This window comes from Ruditapes philippinarum, unplaced genomic scaffold (genome assembly GCF_026571515.1).
Source record: "Ruditapes philippinarum isolate M1 unplaced genomic scaffold, ASM2657151v2 ctg1398_1_1_1_1, whole genome shotgun sequence".
NCBI lineage: Eukaryota > Metazoa > Mollusca > Bivalvia > Venerida > Veneridae > Ruditapes > Ruditapes philippinarum.
This window is the reverse complement of record NW_026857670.1, coordinates 229,404-252,211: the sequence shown is the minus strand read 5'-3', so window position 1 is coordinate 252,211 and position 22,808 is coordinate 229,404. Positions and strand designations below refer to the sequence as shown.

At 32.9% G+C, this 22,808-nt stretch overlaps 2 protein-coding genes across 3 annotated transcripts in view; both read left to right on the top strand.

Moving 5' to 3' along the window:
* LOC132750553 (uncharacterized) overlaps window positions 1–22,808 on the top strand; it is a 288,756-nt gene that overhangs the window by 41,031 nt on the left and 224,917 nt on the right. The gene's annotated exons all lie outside the window — the stretch shown is intronic.
* The window catches only part of LOC132750552 (uncharacterized), a 42,285-nt gene continuing 32,001 nt past the window's right edge, over window positions 12,525–22,808 (top strand). For both annotated transcript variants that reach the window (XM_060740547.1, XM_060740546.1), the window contains exon 1: window positions 12,525–12,611. The gene's annotated coding sequence lies outside the window, so the exon portion shown is untranslated. The remainder of the gene's footprint in view (window positions 12,612–22,808) is intronic.

Sequence of the window (22,808 nt, the reverse complement as noted above, 5' to 3'; positions counted from 1 at the left end):
CCACTGCAGCCAGCATAATAAGCGTTTTCCCTTTTCTCATTCTTATAATACGTGTTTTAAAATCATTTGACTTCCCGTATACTCTTAATGTATGTTTGGACCTGGTGACGTTTCCGGTGTAGCTTTCTTTATTATAATTCAAACTTCTTTCAATGATGCTTCTTTATTATTCATTGGCATCTGTTTAAGTGGCCAATCAGTGTCTAATTTGACACAGCTTCCTAAATGACTCACTGTGGTTCTGTAAATTTTGCCAGTTGTGCTATTTGTGGATAATGAATCAGTTATTTTAAACATATTTATTATATTGTATTTCTTGCAACTTATATTAAGAACTTTCGACTCTCCTTCCTGCATGGAACCGACAAGTACTGGTATCGATTGAGGAATAAAGGTCGTGTGGGGCTCGAACTCATGATCCTTTGGTTGAAGACACTTTAACCACAAGGCCACAGTGTTCCCCGTTTTAATGAATCGGTTGACAGCAGTGTTGAATAATTTTATAAATCTATGGAAATGATCAGTGTCACTGTAAAATTGTGCATATGCTTAATCCTCCTAATAATATATATGCGTGAATTACATGTCTTAAAAATGGAAACAGGCTTTAAAGTCTTCAGGACATACAATTGTACAATTATGGTTTTTAATTCATATGCCTAATAATTTAATCAGCATGCATATGAACCTTTGTGAGGATATCAAGTAAGATCACTTAAGGATCATTTGAATGCACATGTATAAAATGTATAGTTATGTTCATTAGAGGTATAGGAGGAAACACATTATAAGAGGACCAAGAGATCATCTACATGAACATATACTCTAGTTTTGATAGAAGATGTATGAGAGGTTAATATAAGATGAGCAGGAAATCATCTAGGTGTACGTATACACTAGTTGTATGGAACATATATAAAGGATGACCTGGTGTTTTAGATGTACATGTATAAACAGTGAAGTTCTCAAATAACATATATGAGGGGATAAGCTAAAATGACATAAGGATCATCTACATGTACAAATACTCTTCTTTTATTATCGAACAGGCATAAACTAGGGGATCATAGAAGACAAGGGGAATATCTAGATGTACATATACTATAGTATCCATTGAAAAGAAATAAGGGGATCACGTAAGATGACAAGGGGATCATCTAGCTGTACATATACTATAGTTTTCATTGAACAGAAATAAGGGGATCACGTTAGATTACAAGCATATCATGTAGATGTACATTCTCTTTTTCATTTTGGAACAGATATGAGGGGATCACGTAAACTGACGAGGGGATCATCTAGATGTACATATATTATAGTTTTCATTGAACAGAAATAAGGGGATCACGTTAGATTACAAGGATATCATGTAGATGTACATTCTCTTTTTCATTTTGGAACAGATATGATGGGATCACGTAAACTGACAAGGGGATCATCTAGATGTACATATACTATAGTTTTCATTGAACAGAAATAAGTGGATCACGTAAGATTATCGCGACGTTCCAGCTTTACTGGTGGAGGGAGACCTCAGGTGCCTTTCGTGCATTATTTCAGGCACGAACGGGCACCTGAGTAGAACCACCGACGTTCCGTAAGCAAGCTGGATAGCTTCCTCACATGAAAGAATCCAAAGTCCCTGTAGGGATTCGAACCCAAAGCGGTGAGGGGCAAGTGGTTCGAAGTCAACGACCTTAACCACTCGGCCACGGACGCAAATAGTATAATATTATATACATCTAGATGATCACCTGGTTATCTCACGTGATCCCCTTACTTCTGTTCAATGAAAGCTATTGTATAATTATGTACATCAAGATGATCACCTGATCCTTTTACGCGATCCCCTCATATCATATCTGTTCCATAATGAAAAAGAGTATGTACACATTGATGATCCCCTGGTCGTCTTACCTGATCTCCTTATTTCTTTCTGTTCAATTAAATCTATACTATGTGTTCATCTAGATGATCCGCTGGTCATCTTATGTGATCCCCTTATTTCTGTTCAATGAATACTATAAATGTAGTATATGTACATCTAGATGATACCCTTGTCATCTTACGTGATCCCCTTATTTTTGTTCAATGAATACTATAGTATATGTACATGTACATCTACTACTAGATGATACCATTGTCATCTTACGTGATCCCCTTATTTCTTTTCAATGGATACTATAGTATATGTACATCTAAATATTCCCCTTGTATTCTTACGTGATCCCCTTATATCTGTTCCATAATAAAAAAGAGTTTCTGTACATATAGATGATCCCCTTGTCATTTATTTGATCCCCTCATATATGTTCCAGAATGAAAAAGAGTATATACATCTAAAGATGTCACCTGGTCATCTTACGTGATCCCCTTATTTCTGTTCAATGAAGACTATAGTAAATGTACATCTAGATGATCCCCTGGCCATTTTATGTGATCCCCTTACATCTGTTATATAATGAAAAAGAGTTTATGTACATCTAGATGATCTTGTAATCTTACGTGATCCCCTTATTTCAGTTCGATAAAAACTATTGTATATGTACATCTAGATAATCCCCTGGTCATCTTACGAGATACCCTTATATCTGTTCCATAATAAAAATGTTTATATTCATTTCCCTCATATGTGTTCTTTAAGAACTACAGTGTTTATACACCTTAAAGACCAGATGACCCTTCATCATATATATTCCATCACTACTAATGTATATTTATATCTAGATGATTCCCTGCTCATCTTACATTAACCATTCATACATCTTCTATCAAAACTAGAGTATATGTTCATGTAGATGATCTCTTGGTCCTCTTATAATGTGATTCCTCATATATCTTTAATGAACATAAGTATGCATAGTGTACATGTGCATTCATATGATCCTATATAATCATCTTACTTGATATCCTAACATAGGTTCATAATAATGCTCATTAAATTATTAGGCATATGAATTAAACACCATTATTGTACAATTGTATGTCCTGAAGTTTAAAGCCTGTTTCCTTTTTTTAGACATATGCATATATTTATTAGGAGGATTAAGCATATGCATTATTTCACAGTGACGCTCATGATTTCCATAGATTAAGTCTATTTTAATCAGGATGATAACGCTTTATCAGAAATTCGTGCTTAATTTATAGGCGGGGCTAAATATGCAAAGTGTACTCTCATTCGATCCCTTTTTCCGTTTACGCGCTGATAAAGTGCAAATCAAAGTAATAGTGTATGAACAAGGTTAGCTTTTAATAAAGTTTCCTTTTAAAAGGAAAGGCTTGCACAGTTGTGCCTTCATCCCAACCCTTTAAAATTGTTTTTTTTTTTTGTTTCAATTTATTATAAGATTTTTTTAATTACGGTATTTGTATATCATAGAGTGTTTATTTAGTTGTTTTTTTGTTGTTGTTTTTTTGGAAAACCGAATATTTTTTGTCAAAACGATTTGAAATCTATTCTCTATTGTATAAAACTAATAAAGAAAATAATCAATCGTAAAAATACTAACGTGATACTGAAGGAAAACAAGTGTGCACATTTCATTTCCCCTTTTTCGCAGCGAAATCATTCCTTTGCTTTATAGACAAGTAAATGCACTAAAATACTTCGTTACGTGGTACCAATTAATAAGTATGTATCAACCATGTTGCACGATCACAAATAGACGATGCGCTATCTGTAGATCAGCATGTGGCAAGGTTTATGATATGCATGGGCTATTTTTAGATTACCTCACCAAGAAGTTGAATTGCGTTCAATAGATCTAAATATAACTCGATCATGCGTGATTTGGTAAGCAGGACCACCCTTTGAAGACGGAATACTACTACAGTCACCATTCTCTAGTGTATAAAACTAATACAGACAAAAAACAATTATAAAACAAACTAACTTTTGCGTCTTGAAAAACAATTGAAACGAAACAATTTCGTTTATAATTTATTACGGTTTAAACCGATAAATCAAGTAAAAATAGAAATCCTATTTATATAAACAAACTGGGATTACCGAAGTTACTAAAATAGCTTAGATTTCCGTAATATTACTTCGTCTGATTCCGCAGTATGACGGAATCGCTCTAATTGTCACGATTGCAATCGGAACTACATCGGCTATTATCATTAATCCGAAGAGTGACGGAAAAGGCCGAAAAGTTGCGATTGGCTCGATTGCAGCTGGTTTCCCGTTCAATCATGCACCAACAGATGTAAGCAGGAAACCACCTAACCGAAACATGTTTTCCAAATGAAATGGCTTGCAGCCGTGGCTGCAAGCCAAAAAAGCTAGTAGCGACTCGCTTCGTTATTTCTTTCCAGGGGCGTGTTTAAATGTAAAAATGACAGTTCTGTTAGCTGAAAAGACTTCAGCGAACATCAAAATAAAAGTGACACATAAAGTTAAAGAGGCCAGTTCTCTAGCTCAGTTTAACAAAGAGGAATATGAGTATATATGAAGATGCATGTAAACAGATAGAATGAAGACCCTATGCCTATGCACATTAACTATACTGTATTAATTATTTTTAGTATTATTTGATTAGAAAATTTGCTTAATACCTTTATTTTTACTAAGTTTAAAGCTGATTTAGGTTAATTGGTTGTATTGCCAAATGATAAACAAAGCGCTTCTGTCACAGGGTGAGAAAAATGTGCAGCCTGACTGGGACTCGAACCCGGGACCCTCAGAATACCGTACCGCGGCTCTACCGACTGAGCTATCTGGCCGCTTACACATCTTCTCCCCTATATAGTGAACAGTTCTGAACCGTGACAAACTCCCCCGCTATAATGAAATTCGTTCTCGAATTTCTAATGGGTAAAGAGAACAATGTAAATTGTACTCGGAGCTTATACCATCACGGCCCCACGTTGGGCGCCAAATGTCACAGGGTGAGAAAAATGTGCAGCCTGACCGGGACTCGAACCCGGGACCAACCGAATACCGTACCGTTGCTCTACCGACTGAGCTATCCGGCCGCTTACACATCTCCCCTATATAGTGAACAGTTCTGTACCGTGACAATTCCATCCATTATTCTTTATTGTCACCTTGTTTATTCAACATGTTGATTGGTTGTTTATTCAACAGTTATCTCATAATTGATTAGATAATTGAATTAAACTTGTATAATTGTATGAAAATTAGATATATTTATAAATTTTTTATTAAAATTGAAGAACTAAATAAATAAAATGAATATGAATGAATGAATTGTTGCTTTATAAAATACAGTAAATATAAATTATTTATCATCATTATCAGACATAATTATCCTGCATTTAATACAAAGATCACTCACAATGTCATTTATTTAACAAATAAATTGCACCAGTTATGTAAATTAATTTAAGCACAAGGTTAACGCACAAATCATTTCCAAATGAACGTAACTTGATATGGTAGGGATGAAACTTAGAAAAAACTTAAGTACCAAAACTTCAAGAATTAAATCAACTCAAATTTGTTTAGACAATGGGTTATAGGCTAATGAAAGTGATAATTAATACAATAATCCTAATTCATTACAGCTAACTAACAGCTTTGTATTCCTATTTTGCTTTCAAACCATAAAACAAGGACACAAAGTAAGACTAGTGTGAAAGAGATTATATACTCTTTAATATTATATATATCAAAGGAAAATTCACACAAAACTTCACACACTTCACTAGAAAGATTATTCAATTAGTTACATTGTATATCACTTTTAGCTCAATTGAAATTAGCATAAAATATACAAAAAATAAAAAAAAAAAATTACTTTATACTATTAACTTTGTGATAAATCACAAAGTTAATAGTATAAAGTAATCTTTTTTTTAATTTTTGTATATTTTATGCTAATTCAGATATGACCCTTTTTTGAAGGGCAAAAACAACAATATATCCATTGTCTTTTGTCAGTTACATGATAAAATTATAATAAAATATGTTATAACAATAAACATACTCAATCACTTTGAATGCGTTTAACATTTCCTACATAAATAATTGTTGCACACAAAATAAAAAAAATGAGGGGTGAAGTGTCTCAATCAAATTTCTTAAAATGAGGGGTGAACTGTCTGAGGGGTCAAGTGTCTGCAAGAAAGGGCCTAGGGTGAAGTGTCTGGGGATGAAGTGTCTGTAAGCCTTCAAGAATATTGTTTTCAGAAAAGCCGGGATCATATTAAAAAATAAAGAGATCCCAGGAATTGGACAGCTCAAGAATATTGTTTTCAGAAAAGCTGGGATCGTATTAAAACATATAGGGATCCCGGGATTTGACCAATTCAAATATATATATATAGTCTTTGATTTTTCCAATTAATTAGGCATATAATTATAAGTTTTGTGAATTTGTTAATAAATAGCTCTAAATATATCTATATCCTAAGTTAAATCAATTTAACTTTCATTACAAACAATAAAAAAACTTAACGTTTAATGGCCTGTCATTACGACAATAATCAACACAAATATAGTTTATTAGTTTTTTCCTCTATTATCTTATACGATCCCGGCTCCCGGGCGTCCCGGATCCCGGCCAGTAAATACATGTATACAGTGTATACACTAAATACCGGAAAGGATGAAATGACCGGAAAAAATGAAAAAGAAAAAAATGCACAGAACCAGATGTCGTTTATGTTAATTAACCAAACGAAAACTTACTACAGAGTAAACAGGACTGGTGAAATCGCTAAATCAAAAGTCAGTGTAAATATGATTTACTGAAAAGAATCCATTAAAACAAACATTTTAATCATCATTATATCTTTGCGCTCAAAACAATACTTGCTGCTTTTTAAAAATGGCGTGAAAATTGAAGTTTTTTTGACGCTATATAAGATCAAATTTGATTGGCTAAATAATTTGGGATCCTAGCCCTGATAGATAAATTTTGTAGAAAGCTGGAAGCTAAGCTTCGATTAAATTTTTGGATGGATTCGGAGTTTTAGGTTGTTTCTCAGTAAAATCCTAGCGTAATACCGGCTCGCCGTGGCTAGCCGGCATAATTACATAATCTCGGTATGCCGGTAGGGGGCCGGAATCTTATTGGATACAAAGAGAAAACTAATAAACTATCTTTTTATTGATATTTTATCATACAGAAAGGCAATTTAACGTTAACTATACCGTATGTAACGACGGGAATATTGATTTCAACTAATCTATATATTTTTTCGATAAGAATATTTTTTATGCAGACACCACCTATACAGTACGTAGAATTGCATTATTTTATGCAATAATTAAGCATATATATTTTCATAGTCACTTTGCAAATATTCGATGATCGGTAATTATTTGTCGGTAATTATCAGATTCTGAAGTAAACCATACGGATTTCAATGTATGGTACAACGGTATATGTATAAAGTAGAATTACAAGTAGAATTACACTTGCTTTACAAGCCTCGATGACAAGGTGTTTGATTTCCAGTTAGTTTTAAATTGAAGACTGTATGTTCGATAAGTGATTGTTTTATGTTTTCTTTTATGATATTTTTAGCTCATCTTGCACATAGTGCAGTGAGCTTTTAGGGTGACCAATCAAGTGCGTCCGTCGTCCGGGCGTCCGTCCACATTTTATTGAAACAACATCTTCTATAATACCACTTGGAAAATATTTATAAAACTTGGCATGAATACTCTTTGTATGAAGCTCTATCAAGATTGTTCAAAGAATGCCATTCCATGCTAAACTCTGGTTGCTATGGCAACTAAAGAAAAACCTAAACGTTCTTATACTTCAAAATGGAAAGGGCTAGAGCTTAGATATTTCTCACAAGGCATTAGCTTGTTGGTTTCTACAAAGTGTATTCAAATTATGGTCTAGAGTTGAAAATTGGTCTCTGTTTTGGGAGTTAAAGGTTTTTTTTTATTGCAAGGTTATATAGACTTTCTTTGTAGGGATAAATTTAGATAGTGTATCTTGTATGTGTTGTCTCAACAGACATTGTTATGAAGAATTTTCTGTAAAAGCATAAGAAAGATGAAAAGTTTGTTGAATGTGAATGTTAATTCAAAACAGAGTCAATCAGAATAGCACAAATTTGAGAGCTACAGTGAAGTTGATTTCCCCATTCTTCCATTAATTTCGTAACATCATCAGAAAGGAGACTGAGTCATTTCCGAAAAACAATGTAACAATGTAAAATATTTAAGTTCTTGACAATGACTTGCACATATTATTGTGTAATATATTGCACAAAGAAACGAAAGTGGACAAAAATGTTGTATTTTTTCACAAAAATTAGTTGATTAAGATAAAAGTTTAATTTACAGTACGGATATTACTTTGATACATCCTTCCGGTCTGCTGGAAAAATTATACATTTCAACAGCGTCTACATCGGTCTTACTGATGAACGAATTATGTCATAATATTTCATTCTGAGAACAAACATACGATTCAAATCATTAAATAATGCATACCAATCAGTACATAAAAACTTTGCCTCAGAAAACATCTGTATCGAGTTGAGATTTTAAATAGAACTAAACCAGAAGTATGACGAAACACCGCCATGTGGTTCAAGTCACGTGACCTTTTAGCGTAATGGCCGCATAAATATTGGAAAATCTACGTTTTTGTAACAGCTGGCTTTAAAATAATTTAATCATTATTAAATAAATAAAATGCACAGATATTATGATTAATCATTACTGTTTGTTGTGATATAAGTTTTATTACCCTGACCCGTTAACGGACCATTTTCCCACACCCATTGTTTACCGTGAATAATCAGTAGACTGCAGCACGAACAGCGCGAAATCAATTAATTGGATTATATTTGTGATTATTAAATGAAATTTTTTAAATGGATTAAAACTTGTTGTGTTAAGTTAAATGATATAAAATAAATTATTAAAAAAGAAAATGTGTCTTTCTTCCACTATCTTGGATTATAAAATAAAATTAAAAGGAAATTCACGACAATTTAATTGTTTATTCTTTTATTTGTATTTTTTTCTTTTTAGATATTGTCATCCTTGCTATATACTTACGCTAATTACAGGCCGGATAAATTTTTTCTTTGACCTATATTAGTCGTTATATATATTATAATCAAAAATGTTAAAGCCAAATATTAAATGATCTTACTTGAAATGTTTTTGGAAATTTATTAGTAAAACAATTTACATATAAGGTAGATGAAGATCTATGTACTATATATTTTATCAATTAATTTCCTATGTAATTTGGTAAAATGCTCAGTGTAAATGCTAAATTTTATAAACTTAAGCAATATTGGTGAAAATATCAATTGTTTTTCATATGTATGATATCATGTTTAATAATATTCTTTTCTTTTTTTTCTTTTGAAATCAATTGTTAACAACAGTTAGATCTACTTCATCTACTATGAATTTAATTAATGCATGTTAACAATTTAAAATTGGTATATTTCATGTTTTTATATGACTGTATGATATCATGTTTAATAATATTCTTTTTTTAAAAACCAATAACAATAGTTACACCATTCACTATGAATTGAATCAATTCATGTTAACATCTAAAAATGGTAAATTTTATGTTTTTTTACATGTATGATATCATGTTTAATAATATTTTATTGTTCGAAATCAGTAACAACAGGTACACTATTCACAATGGATTGAGTCAATGCATGTTAGACATTAATTTTAATGGTAAATTTCATGTAAACTGCAACTGCCTGTTAAAAATCTTTATTTAATACTGTACATATTTGTATATATAGTTTATTGCTATCATAATTTATTATTAACTGGTACTAATTATTGTTAATACTCAGTTTTATATATAATTTTTGATGCTCTGAAAATTTGATACTTGATATTAATCAGACTGTACAAAGAACAATGATTGAGTACATACTGCACATGTACTGTAGTAATATCTACATTTATCTATTAATGAGGACAAGTCTACAGAGCTATTTTCTTTTTTTCTTTCTTTTTGTAAAATAATGACCCATCCATATGACAGTCAGTTATATAAATATTTGAAAACTTTATATGTAAATAAATGAATTATAGATTCTACTTTGAAATTTGTAAAGAAGATAATACTTATTTAAAAGCATGAATGAAGATGATAATAGTGTATACCAGTAACAGATATATCTTCTGTATTTCCTTCATATAGTTGTTTATTTTTAAGTTACTTAATTACCGGCTTAATTGAACCTAACTGACCTTAATTAAACTGTAATTAAGAAGACAGTACAGAAAGAAGACCTGTAGCGAGGCAAAGCCCTTAATATTTCAATTTCGTTTAAGGGCTGGTCAAACGCACACCGTTTATGACAAATGAGGGATATTTGAAAATATTAAAATTCCCACCCTTATCAGATAATTCACAGCAATTATAAATGCATAAGGGGCCGGGGAAATCCCCTTTAATTCTTATGTTTACAAAATAAAACCAATATTTACTCACCCTTCCCGTCACATTCGTAAATTTTGCAGCCTTACATCCCTAGAAATCAGTAACCAGATAATAATCCAAGATCAACAGAGATTTATTTCTTCTCTTTTACTTTTTGCAGGTTAATTAAGTCCACAAAAACGAAATCATCACAGCACTATATTTATATTGAAACTATACCGCGTACAGACACAATACACCTACTGACCCAATGACATATTTTTGTGTATATTGCAGAAGTTTATTTAACGGCACAGTAGAAGGCGCGTGCCACCAGGTGACCAATCACAATACAATTAGAATTCAGGTTAAAAAAGGTTAAAGTTGACAGATGATATTTGTAAACAATTTATTCTAGAAATTTTGATTTCAGTACATTCTTTCTTTAATATACAAAAGAAATTTGGTTGCGATTCATAATTCATATTTTTGAATGAATGTTGTCCTCTGTATACATGGTTTTATATATATTTAGGATTCTTTTTCTCGTGTTTATGTATTTGTATGCATACTGAGATTATCAAATAAACTTGGATAATAACCTCGTAAAAAAAAATAAATAAATAAATAAATATTCATATGATGCACTTATTTATTAAATAATGAAACTCAATACTAACCGTTGAAGAATTAACCAATTAACAGACTTCCCCGTAATTAATATGCTTTTTATTTATAATAATTCATGCTCAAATAAAATAATTTATGTTATTTCCCGTAATTAATAGGCTTTTACATGTTTATCTTTGATGAAAATAATATACCGGCCATGAACGAAGATCTCAACAACTTCTCCCCCAACATTTTATACAGGAACACAACTCGAGCACCCCAATTAACACCCTGTGGACCATCTTCAAGAAGAAGTGCTCAGACACCATCGATGAGTTTGTGCCATCTAAACTGACATCCACAAGATTCAATCAACCCTGGTGTAATAATTAATCGACTGATAAGTCTAGCTAGAAAGAAGAAAAAAGCCTAAAGGAAAGCCAGAAAATCAAAGAACCAGACAGACTGGGACATTTACAGGAGCATCCAGAAACAGAATCAACAAAAGTGCCGAGAAACGGAACGAGGAACGAGTATGTTAGGAACATGGTCAGTGAGCCTGGTAGCCATATTGACGCTACTGCAAAGAAGGCGGACACCACCACTGCCTTTCTACGCAGAAACGTATCACACTGTCCACAGAACATCAAGGCGACATGTTACAAAACACTGGTTAGACCTCAGCTCGAGTATGCTTCGTCAGTATGGGACCCACACACCAAGGCCAACATCAGTAAGCTCGAGAACTGCCAACGAAGAGCAGCCAGGTTCTGCACAGGTGATTATCGTTACACCAGCAGCGTTACTGCAATGATGGAAGCTCTAAGCTGGGACACTCTAGAAGCCCGCCGTCAGCAAACCAAAGCAGTGATGATGTACAGAGTCATTAACAGCCTGGTGGATATCCGAGCCCATCACATACTGATCCCTGCTGGAGTACACACCCGAGGCCATGCCAACAGGTACCTACAACCCTTTACCAGTGTCAACTCATACAAGTATTCGTTCTTTCCTTCTGGGATCCGACTTTGGAACAGCCTACCAGAAGTCGTGATGACAGCCCCGTCCCTAGAGGTCTTCAAGACGAGGATGGGTGCGCTGCACGAGTAACTCTGGAGCATGGTGTTTTTAACCTGTTTTTAGCTGCACTTGATGTTCCCTTCACTCATGTAAATAGTCACAATTGTGCGACGATGCTCCAGAGGGGCCCAGCACATTACCCGGAAGAAGAAGAAGAATTAAAAACAACAAAAATACATAATAAAAAAAACAATTAATTTGAAACGAAATACATTATAATTATACTAAAAAATTAACTTATATCAACACAGTTTTCATCTAGAAAGATTCAATAATGTTTAGAAGACCGCACTGGACGGGCCAGTAAATTATATAATTTACTATTCGCCGGTCTCTCTTAAATTCCGGTCAAAATAGACCGGGAGAGACCGGAGACCGGAAGCGACCGGACCGGAGAATAGTACATCCCAATGTTTTTGGCGCAGTATGGTAACGGTTTTTATCATTTCCGCAGACGCTTATCAATTTAATAACTGATCCGTATCAGTGCAAGGGCGATCAATGACCTTCACGGGGAAAGTTGAAAAAGGTTTTAAACAAGAAAAATATTACACACATTCGTATGTAATATAGGTACGATTGCATACTACTTTTTGTGAAGGCTTTACTGGGCAGGAACCAGTTTCCGGACAGAATTCGAGTTTTTTTAATTGTCTATTTTTTAATAATAAACATGCATTAATAAAACTAACATACCAAAAACCTGAGCTCTAACTACGTCCGATAACACAATTAATACTGCCTGGTGACGTAAGCAATGTACAAACTGAAGGGTTTAATTAGGTCATCAAAAGTGTAAATTGTTCACTCTTGCAGAACCAGTTTCCGGACATATATTAAGCTGCTGCTATTCATATCTGTTTTTAACTGATAATTAGTCTACTATAACAAAAAATTTCTTCTCACATATTAGCTTTCTTATATAATTAAGCTGATTTACTGAAAAATTGTTTATGATAGGAAAAATAACGATCACATGATTGGTCTTGGAATGACTGAAATATGAAACGGATATTTTTGTGTGTACGGCAGCAACGAAGTGCGAAAGTGTAGTAAACCTAGCTAAACACCGTTTTCCGATATGTTACAGATTTAGCTCTGGTTGCACCCAATGAACTTCAAATGAAGTACATTGTGCATTAATTGCTACCCCAAATTATATCCTGAAATAAAAAAAATATTGCGCATGCGCAGAACAAATTACATGCCCCAAAGGGATATAAGGCTGTTTTTAAAACACAGGTAAGATATCCTCATGAAATTTTAATGATGAATCAACTTGGAAGGATGTTTATTTTCTCAAACAATCAAACCAAGCATCTTCATGACATAATTAATACCGATCATCATTGATAAAGCCAAAATTAAGCCGTTATAATACTTGTCCGGAAACTGGTATTGTCCGGAAACTGGTTCCTGCCCAGTATGTTTGCTGAATTAAAGGTGTAATGTAAAATGAACAAACATGTCATGAGATATTTTATATCTTTAAACATTTTCATGGAAATTATGTAGATTCTCTAATTAATGTTGCATGCCTTCAGATGAGAAAAATGATTTCAAGGAAATCAAAATATGAAAAGAAAATTCACGGTCAATTGACTGCTTTGAAGCATAATCACAAAATAAAATTACAGGAAATTAAAAACCTTTTTAATAAACTTAAGGTAGAATTTCATTGTAAATAATAGTCAAAGATTTGAGATATGATTATTTATTCATATTAACATCATTATTGGTTACATATTGATAAAAAAAACCCCGAAAGACACAGTTTGTAAATATTTATTACAATAAAATATGAAAAAGGTATACGCGCCGAGGTTAGCTATAATTAAAATTCCCGCGCTAAGTCGCGGTGGTGCTTGGGGATAATCACTTGATACTGTAAATGGCAGCCATTTTACGATACGAATCCTCGGACAGTTTATCCTGCCGAAAAGATATGAAAAAATACTTGCAATTCTAAGTTTGCTGGCTACATAAAGATTATCGATTTACTCGTTGCACACTTTTTCTCTGCCTGAGTATAATAATATTGACGTGTTTTCATTGGCTTAAACCATCACGTTACCAATACACATGTAGGTGTGAACTAATTTCGTGTTCATCAAAATTATTCCGTTAATAGACATATAACAATCTTATTTACAAATGAATTGATGAAACAACAATCCCAGAAGCATTTAAGATAATAACAATCATTGGAAAAAAATAAATGCATATAAATTGTAAATTTGTGTATGACAACTCAACCCCCTAAACAAAACATAATAGACTCAACCAAAACAAGCGCCTGCTTCTTCACCTAACTATGTAGTTGCATGACCATGAATGATTAGCAATTTAGCAAACCAAATCTAAGAGATAAACCTATTGTAAAAATAATACTATGACCACAGCAGATTTCGTACAGAAAAATTGAGAAATTTTGTAACAAAAACTTGTATTTCATAACAAAGAAGTGAAGATGAATACAATTATCGGTGTGTTTCATTGAAACAGGTATTTTGTTAACTATTTATGAAGTATTAAGTCATGACATTCAGTATTTATGTAAATATAACCTCCCGTGTTACGATTTATAAAATTATACATGTACACATGTGTTATTGACCTCAATAAATGTAAGGGAAAATGGAACAATAATTATGGTAATTATCCATGCTGCTAGTAATACTTAATTATCTTTATCAAATTGTTTACTAAGCAAGAAAATTACGTAATTTTAAAATTACCTTAATTCAAAATAGAGCTCTAATATCAATTCAAACTTGAAAATCTTCTCAAAATCAGGGCTCCAGATAATTTTTTAGGGCAATGAGTATTTACTCATTGATTTTTTTGTGAATGAGTAAAACTTGAAATCTGAAATTTGACAGGAGTATTTTTACTCCTTAAAATGTATGTAAAAGAGTAAAAGATTTATTATGCTTCCATGTTTATTGTATTATGAATCCGGGTCAGCTCGGCCCTAAAACATACTCGGCCCCCGAGTCAGCTCGGCCCTATTCCAACTCGGCACGGGTCAACTCGGCCCACTTTTCAATTATTGATATTTAGGTTTGTGTTATAATATTTTATTGTAATTATTGTAAGTATTTATAATACACGAATTGACAGTTTCCGAACTAGCAGCAGACAGGCTTTTCTTATCAGTAGAATTGCGAGTAAAGATAACCGATTGCGTATCTCACTGTATTTCTGACTCACTTGTGGTAGGTTTAACCGTAAAGTTATCTCATGCATTCAAATTTGATACCACCTGCAAATTATTAGAAGCTTATGATATTAAGTAAAAACGTTTTTGTTTCATTTTTTTTAAATATTACTTTACAAACAAAATGCATCTAAGGAAACACATTTTTATTAGATCTATATTAATTTTATCGAATCTGCAAGACAAATAAATAACAATTTCTTTCTAAATGTACTTTATTTCGGCAGAAGTACAATTATATGATAATAAGATATTTTTTATTATTCAATTACCTTAACAACATGCAAAAAAAGTTAATACGTTATATATATTTTTGTAGAGTGGGCCGAGTTGACCTGTGCCGAGTTGACCCGTGCCGAGATGGTATAGGGCCGAGTTGACTCTTTTCCTTGTATTATTATACGTGTAATACAAGATATGTCAAAGTCATTTCTTTTGCTTTCTGGACTCTCTTGGTTTATAATCTTGCATTTCCAAACGGCATACGTTTTAGCTGAACCTGAGGCATGTTTCTGTTGCTCATACGTGGCAGCGCTATTATTTCATTAATTATAACCGTCGCAATTACTTTTGGGTCGATTTTTTTTCGGTTGAAAATACGAGTCAATCGTTTTAACTTTTGACAGCGACATTGTACCGGTTAATTCCACGACCTTACTATACATACGCTAACAACCGATGATAGTCGGAACTTCAGGAAGTTACCGTTAGACGTTGCAAAGCATTCATACGAAGTTAATTCCACCACCATACTATGCATACGATAACAACCGATGATGGTCGGAAATACAGGAAGTTACCAGTAGACGCTTGCAAAGCGTTCAGACGAATTTTGAAAATAAAATAATCACCGAGTTTACTTTCGGTTACGTTTACGCGAAAGAAATGTTGCTCAATGCGTAACCTGAATTTTGTGTGCGTTTTCATACGCTTAAATTTTGTTTTGAATGCGTAAACGGGTTATTTCCATGCGTAATTTACGCGTATACGCATCTTATAAGGAGCCCTGCAAAATGACTTCCCACAGTAATATTTGAAACATGAAAATGGTTCATGTAGAAAAGTAAGACAAGAAAAAACTGATTTGACTCATGAAAATTTTGGTCAAACAGTCTGCCACGTGAAATTCTGACCTTCCTGAGATCCCTGCTGTTTGTTGTTGTTTTTTTTAGAAAGGGGTGTTCTAATATGATAAACCACAGATGCTTGGGGGGTAGATCCTGCCCCCAACATGATACCCCTGAGTAAATGCTATCAAAAAAATATTTTAATATTTAAACACAAATGGGATATCTGTAAAATACTGGTTTTCGAAAAAAAATTACATATATGAAAGAAAAAAATACTGTTTACCATCATGTATCGAGACTTTATTTCGGGCAGGCAGGCCAATTGGTTGGGCCAGTTTTCGTAAATAACCAAGGTATATCGAGTGAAAATACAAGTTGTTTCGCTTATCTTCGTGTAAAATTGATATCTGTATTGCTAAAATAATACAAATTCAGCCATTTTTAAGCCGCTAGTTTGGGGCGAATAAATGTCCGATCTTAAAATTTATTACACCAATAAAAGCTTGTGATCTTAGCTTTGTCTCAGTATATATTTCAACACATTGTTTGACTAAAGGCATTTAAAAGTTTGGTTAAACCTACCACAAGTGAGACCATAAATGTAACATAATATGCTTTATACAGTGAGATATGCAACCAGTTATATTTACTAGCAATTCTATTGAAAAGAACATCCTGTTGTCTTCCAGTTTGGAAACTGTCAATCTGTGTATTATGAAATGTGCCAGTTTTTACATACCCCACCAGGGTAGACAGACGTTTCACTATTGAGACGGTTCACACCAAGACAGTTCACACCAAGACGTTTCACTCCCATTTGGGAGTGAAACGTCTTGAAGACGTTTCACTCCCTTTTTATACCAAAATTATTTTGATACTTATGATATACTAAACTAGACCTAAAATTTTGAATTGAATTAAATAGACCTTAAATTTAATAAAAAATAAATTAAAAAGGGGGGATTTCACTTTTTTGTCAAGTACTTTAAGTTCTATCATTTCAGTTATCTTATCTTCTTTATTGTTGTTTTGAAATAAGGTATTTTTCTATTCTTGGATCCAATTATTCCAATGCAATTATCACATTATTTCACTTAAAGAAAAAATATTTTTGATTAAAATAACACTTTAATATAACTTAACTATTTGATCTTTTGTAAACATGAACTCATTAGGCAATTTTAATTTAAAGCATAACAATCTTGTGACAACAATTAACTTTGAGTAACGTGTTTTTTGTTGGGATAAGAAATTGTTAATGTTAGTGAGTCTAGGTATTCGTACCAAGTTATCTCTTTTTGATACTATGATTGTCCCTATATTAACGTATGGATGTGAAGTTTGGGGTGCTTATAATTATAAAGAGGTAGATAAATTACATATTCGATTTTGTAAATATATATTAGGCGTGAAAAAACAAACTCCTACATATGCGGTATATGGTGAACTCGGCCGAGTGCCTCTGTCAGTTATATGTTAAGAAAGAAGCGTTAAATTTTGGTTGAAAATTATGAAAAGTAATGATTTACCTATTTATCAAATGTTTAATGATTTATGTAATAATGTAAGTACCTCTAGTTGGGCTAGTAGAATGAATTCTATTATAGATCATTTTAAAAGGTTTTTCAGATATAAGGTTGACATTTGATCCTAGGTAGGGTTAATTATTACCTTTTGATAAAATCTAGAATACGAGATCAATTTATTCAAGAATGGAGTTTAAATATTAATTCTATGTCAAAATTAGATTGTTATTGCAAATATAAAACTGAATTTTGTTTTGAAAAGTACTTGGATGTTATATTGAATGATAAGCTAAGGCAGCATTTGACATGCTTAAGATTGTGCTCACATAGTTTAGATATAGAATTAGGAAGATATAATAATATTGAAAGAAGTAATAGATTGTGCAAACTATGTAACCAAAATGCAGTAGAGTCAGAATATCATTTTGTTATGTGTTGCTCACGTTACAGTAGTATTAGATCAAAATATTTGGGCCAGTGTTCATGGCCAACTTTACAAAAGTTCAATGCATTGATGTCAAATAAAAGTAAAAAATATATGTTTAATCTAGCAAAGTATATAAAAGAAGCATTGTGTTTACGTCAAAATACCCTTGAAAGTTTACCTGTCTTCTGATCGTATATTGTACTTCATTATTTGTCTATGTTAGTTATGTATATAATAGTCTTTGCCATAAGTTTTTTGTTTGTTTGTAAATGGCCAAAGGCAAATGTATTGCTGATTGCCAATAAATAAATGAATGAATGTTAAATTATTTAATGCTAGTATAGTGCTTTTGCGATGTATGTCAAAAGTTTTAATGGCCATTGAAATCAGAAATATCTTTAAATTGAATTAGAAGCATTGGGACTTTTTCAATACTTGTCATGTATTATCATTTTTTGTGACTAAAATTCATATTATATAAATATAAACACAACTTTTATGGAGAAGTTTCTGTGTTTAAATTGGCTGTTGTCAAAAAATATTTTAATGGTCCGATTAATCATTAACAACTGATTAGTAAACTGTTGATGCTTAAGTGCAGTGTTTATACAACTGATTTAATAGTGGTGTCAAACTGTTAGTTGATGGTATCAGTGTTTATACAACTAATTAGGCAATGAGATAACACCACAATTATTTAAGTTTGTTTAATGGCTACTGTTTAATAAATTGATGAAGAAATTAATTTTAAAATATAATTTATTTTATACACATGTTTCGCATTTCATTGTTTAAGACTTACAAAAAATAATCATTATATTTAATATATTGATATTTTTTTATTATTTGAATATTATTTATTGGGCCATCCTTAAAAAAATGTTCGTTTGCAGTAACGCGACCGACTCACAAAATTTGCCCCTACTCAAATTTTTTTTTCATGGTCTGGATAAATTTTTTTTTTTTGAATCAGAAAATTATGCCTTGTGCTTTGTTTTCGTTCTTTTAAAGGTTAATAGAAGAAATAAAATGTAGGTCTTATTAAATTAGAATTCAGTTATCAATTTATTAATTGTTACCAGATTATCAAAGCATATATTGTCCAGCATTTTGAAATTCCATGTTTATTTGGGAGTACAGTTCAATAAAAAAAAAAAAAAAAAAAATCGACCTACCTACCCACGTTGAAAATTCTGGGTCGGGTTACTGCAAACAAACATTTTTTTTAAAGATGGCCTTACTTTACTGGTAGTGATTTCAATATTTAAACTAATACTTAAAGTATGTCTTTTTGTTATCCCCCGCCGATGGAATCGGGAGGGGGATATAGTTTTGGCGTTGTCCGTCCGTCCTTCCGTCCGTCCGTCTGTCCGTCCGTCCGTCCATCCGTCCGTCCATCCGTCCGTCCGAATTTCGTTTCCGGAGTAGTTCTCTGCAACTAATGGCTGGAATTCAACGAAACTTTATGGGAATGTTGATCAGCATGTGAAGTTGTGCACCTAGGTATTTTCGTCTGGATATTTTTAGTATTTTTAGAGTTATTGCCCTTGACTAAGTAAACGTCCGAATTTCGTTTCCGGAGTAGTTCTCTGCAACTAATGGCTGGAATTCAACGAAACTTTATGGGAATGTTGATCAGCATGTGAAGTTGTGCACCTAGGTATTTTTGTCTGTATATTTTTAGTATTTTTAGAGTTATTGCCCTTGACTTAGTAAAACGTCCGAATTTCGTTTCCGGAGTAGTTCTCTGCAACTAATGGCTGGAATTCAAAGAAACTTTATGGGAATGTTGATCAGCATGTGAAGTTGTGCACCTGGGTATTTTCGTCTGGATATTTTTAGTATTTTTAGAGTTATTGCCCTTGACTTAGTAAAATTTTGTAATTTTCAACTTGTGTTGCATGTAACTCAAAAAGTATTTGACCTAGAGTCATGAAACTTTACAGGAATGTTGATCAGTATGTGTAGTTGTGCACCTGGGTATTTTCGTCCGGATATTTTTACTATTTTTAGAGTTATTGCCCTTGACTTAGTAAAATTTTGCAATTTTCAACTTGTGTCGCATGTAACTCAAAAAGTATTTGACCTAAAGTCATGATACTTTACAGGAATGTTGATCAGCATGTGTAGTTGTGCACCTGGGTATTTTCGTCTGGATTTATTTCGTATTTTTAGAGTTATTGCCCTTGACTTAGAAAATGTTTGCAATTTTCAACATCTTATGGTGGTCCCCTGCAAAAGTTGATCAAATGGTTCCGGTCTGTTGCATAAGTAGGTCACAGGGCCAGAAAAGGAGTTTCAAAAATGCAAAATAAAAAAATCTTGTCTGAAAGTACAAGGCCTAGAGCTTTGATATTTGGTATATGATATAACCTATAGCCCTGGGGTCAAAATTGGCCCCACTCCAGGGGGTCATAGATTTACCTTATATGTATATAGTGAAAACTTCTTCTTGTTTGAAGGTACAAGGCTTCAAGTTCAAAGAATATTACAGTTAATGCCATGATTAATATATTAATAAAGCCTTATGTCTTCAGTTGTTGTGTTAATAATAACCAGTACTCGGCGGGGGATATAAATTCAACGAATTTGCTTGTTCTTTTTATGTTATTCTATTTTTTTTTAATTTACTTTAAATAGAATTTTCTCATGTTGTTACACTTATAATAAAAGTGATATTTCAGAAATTTGTCTTTCATTTACACCTCTTAACTCAACCCATAATCAATCAAATGAGTAATCTTCTAATAATTCGTATTAACAATCGGGATACCATTGAAATCAACAAAATGAAACATTAAATTGAATTTCCTTTTTACTTTGTTTGATATTAATGAAATTAAAATTTGTTAACTTTCCTACTAAACATCTCTAAAAATTGGGAGTGACACGTCCATACAATTGACAAAATGGGAGTGAAACGTCTAGGTGTGAACCGTCTTGGGAGTGAAACGTCTCAATAGTGAAATGTCTTGGGAGTGAAACGTCTGACATTCCCCCACCAGCATACATGCCATAATTTTTAGCCTCTTTTCTGGGACACTTTTCATTTGGAGGTGAGGCATTGATCAGCAAACGTATTTTTTTAAAATTTACATAGAGGCATACAACCTATATTACCGGTATTTAAAACTTGCAAATTTAATGACACCATAAGGTCAGGGAAGCGCATTGTAACATGGCCAGCGATTGGCTGAAAAAAAGTGCAGGGAAAACCGTATGAATCAATGTATACATGAGGTGATTGGATGAAAATGGGATATTTTGAAGTGTAAAAACTAATTTAGAAAGTAACACTACATTGTTTTCTGAAGAAAATGAAATATTTCATGAGTCTCTGTGATAATTTTGACTTGGATATTTGCAGTTATAAAAGTGTATGTCAGTCCTGTGAGCAGCAGAAAATTTCAATGAAATGGGGGGTAATCCTCTTTGAAGTCATTTTGCAAAAAATTTGGTTGGCTACCCCTATATAACAGGAACATTTTCATGTGTCAGGCATTTCGTTCTGCTAGAAAAATCACCTCTTTAGCATGAAAACTCAATTTTAAGGTAGGATTAGGGGCCATTTCTAATAATGTATGTCTATGGAAATATCAATGTGAGTGTCTGACCATAAACAAAAGACAGAATGTCAATAATTATTAACAGTTTTTCTATTTTTTTAAAGTATTTAGGCATCGTTAATTCAATCAGTCACAGAATAGAATAAAGCTATGTTAAGTAATGACAATTAGCCATGTATTTTACCTGAAACATTCGCTGACATCACCTCAAATTTAGCGGTAATTTTCACGGTGTTTGACCACAAATAGCTGCCTCCAGGCGGATTAAATTTATACTGGCCAGTTGTTACCGTAATTACAGTGTATGACACCTTCCTCAGGAAGCCACATGGGGTCAACAATTAATCTTTTAATTGATCAAAATTATTGCTGATAATTGTTGTGTCGCCTCTAGGGAGTAGTGGCGACATATAGGGATCACTTCTCCGTCGTCTGTTTGTCCATCACAAAACTTGTCCGGACTTCTCCTTATAAACTACTGGTGCAATTTCATCAAAACTTTACAGGAATGATCAGTCCCAAGTCTTGTTGTGCACATTGTCAGCATTTTCCAGTTCAATGATTTTTGTCAGAGATATGGCCCTTTAATAATTTTTATTTTTATCCGTCTGTCCGTCCGTCACAAAACTTGTCCGGACTACTCCTCATAAACTACTGGTGCAATTTCATCCAAACTTTACAGGAATGATCAGTACCAAGTCTAGTTGTGCGTATTGTCAGCATTTTCCAGTTCAATGATTTTTGTCAGAGTTATGACCCTTTAATAATTTTTATTTTTAAAGTTTGTGCAGACTACTTCTCTTATACCACTAATGCAATTTCAATGAAACTTTACAGCAGTGATCTGTAGCTCAGACCTTGCGCGTATTGCACGGGTTTTCCGGTTGAATGATTTTTGGCCGAGTTAAGGCCCTTTGATAAAAAGGTGTTTTTTTCTGTGTGTTGCCGAATACACAAAAGC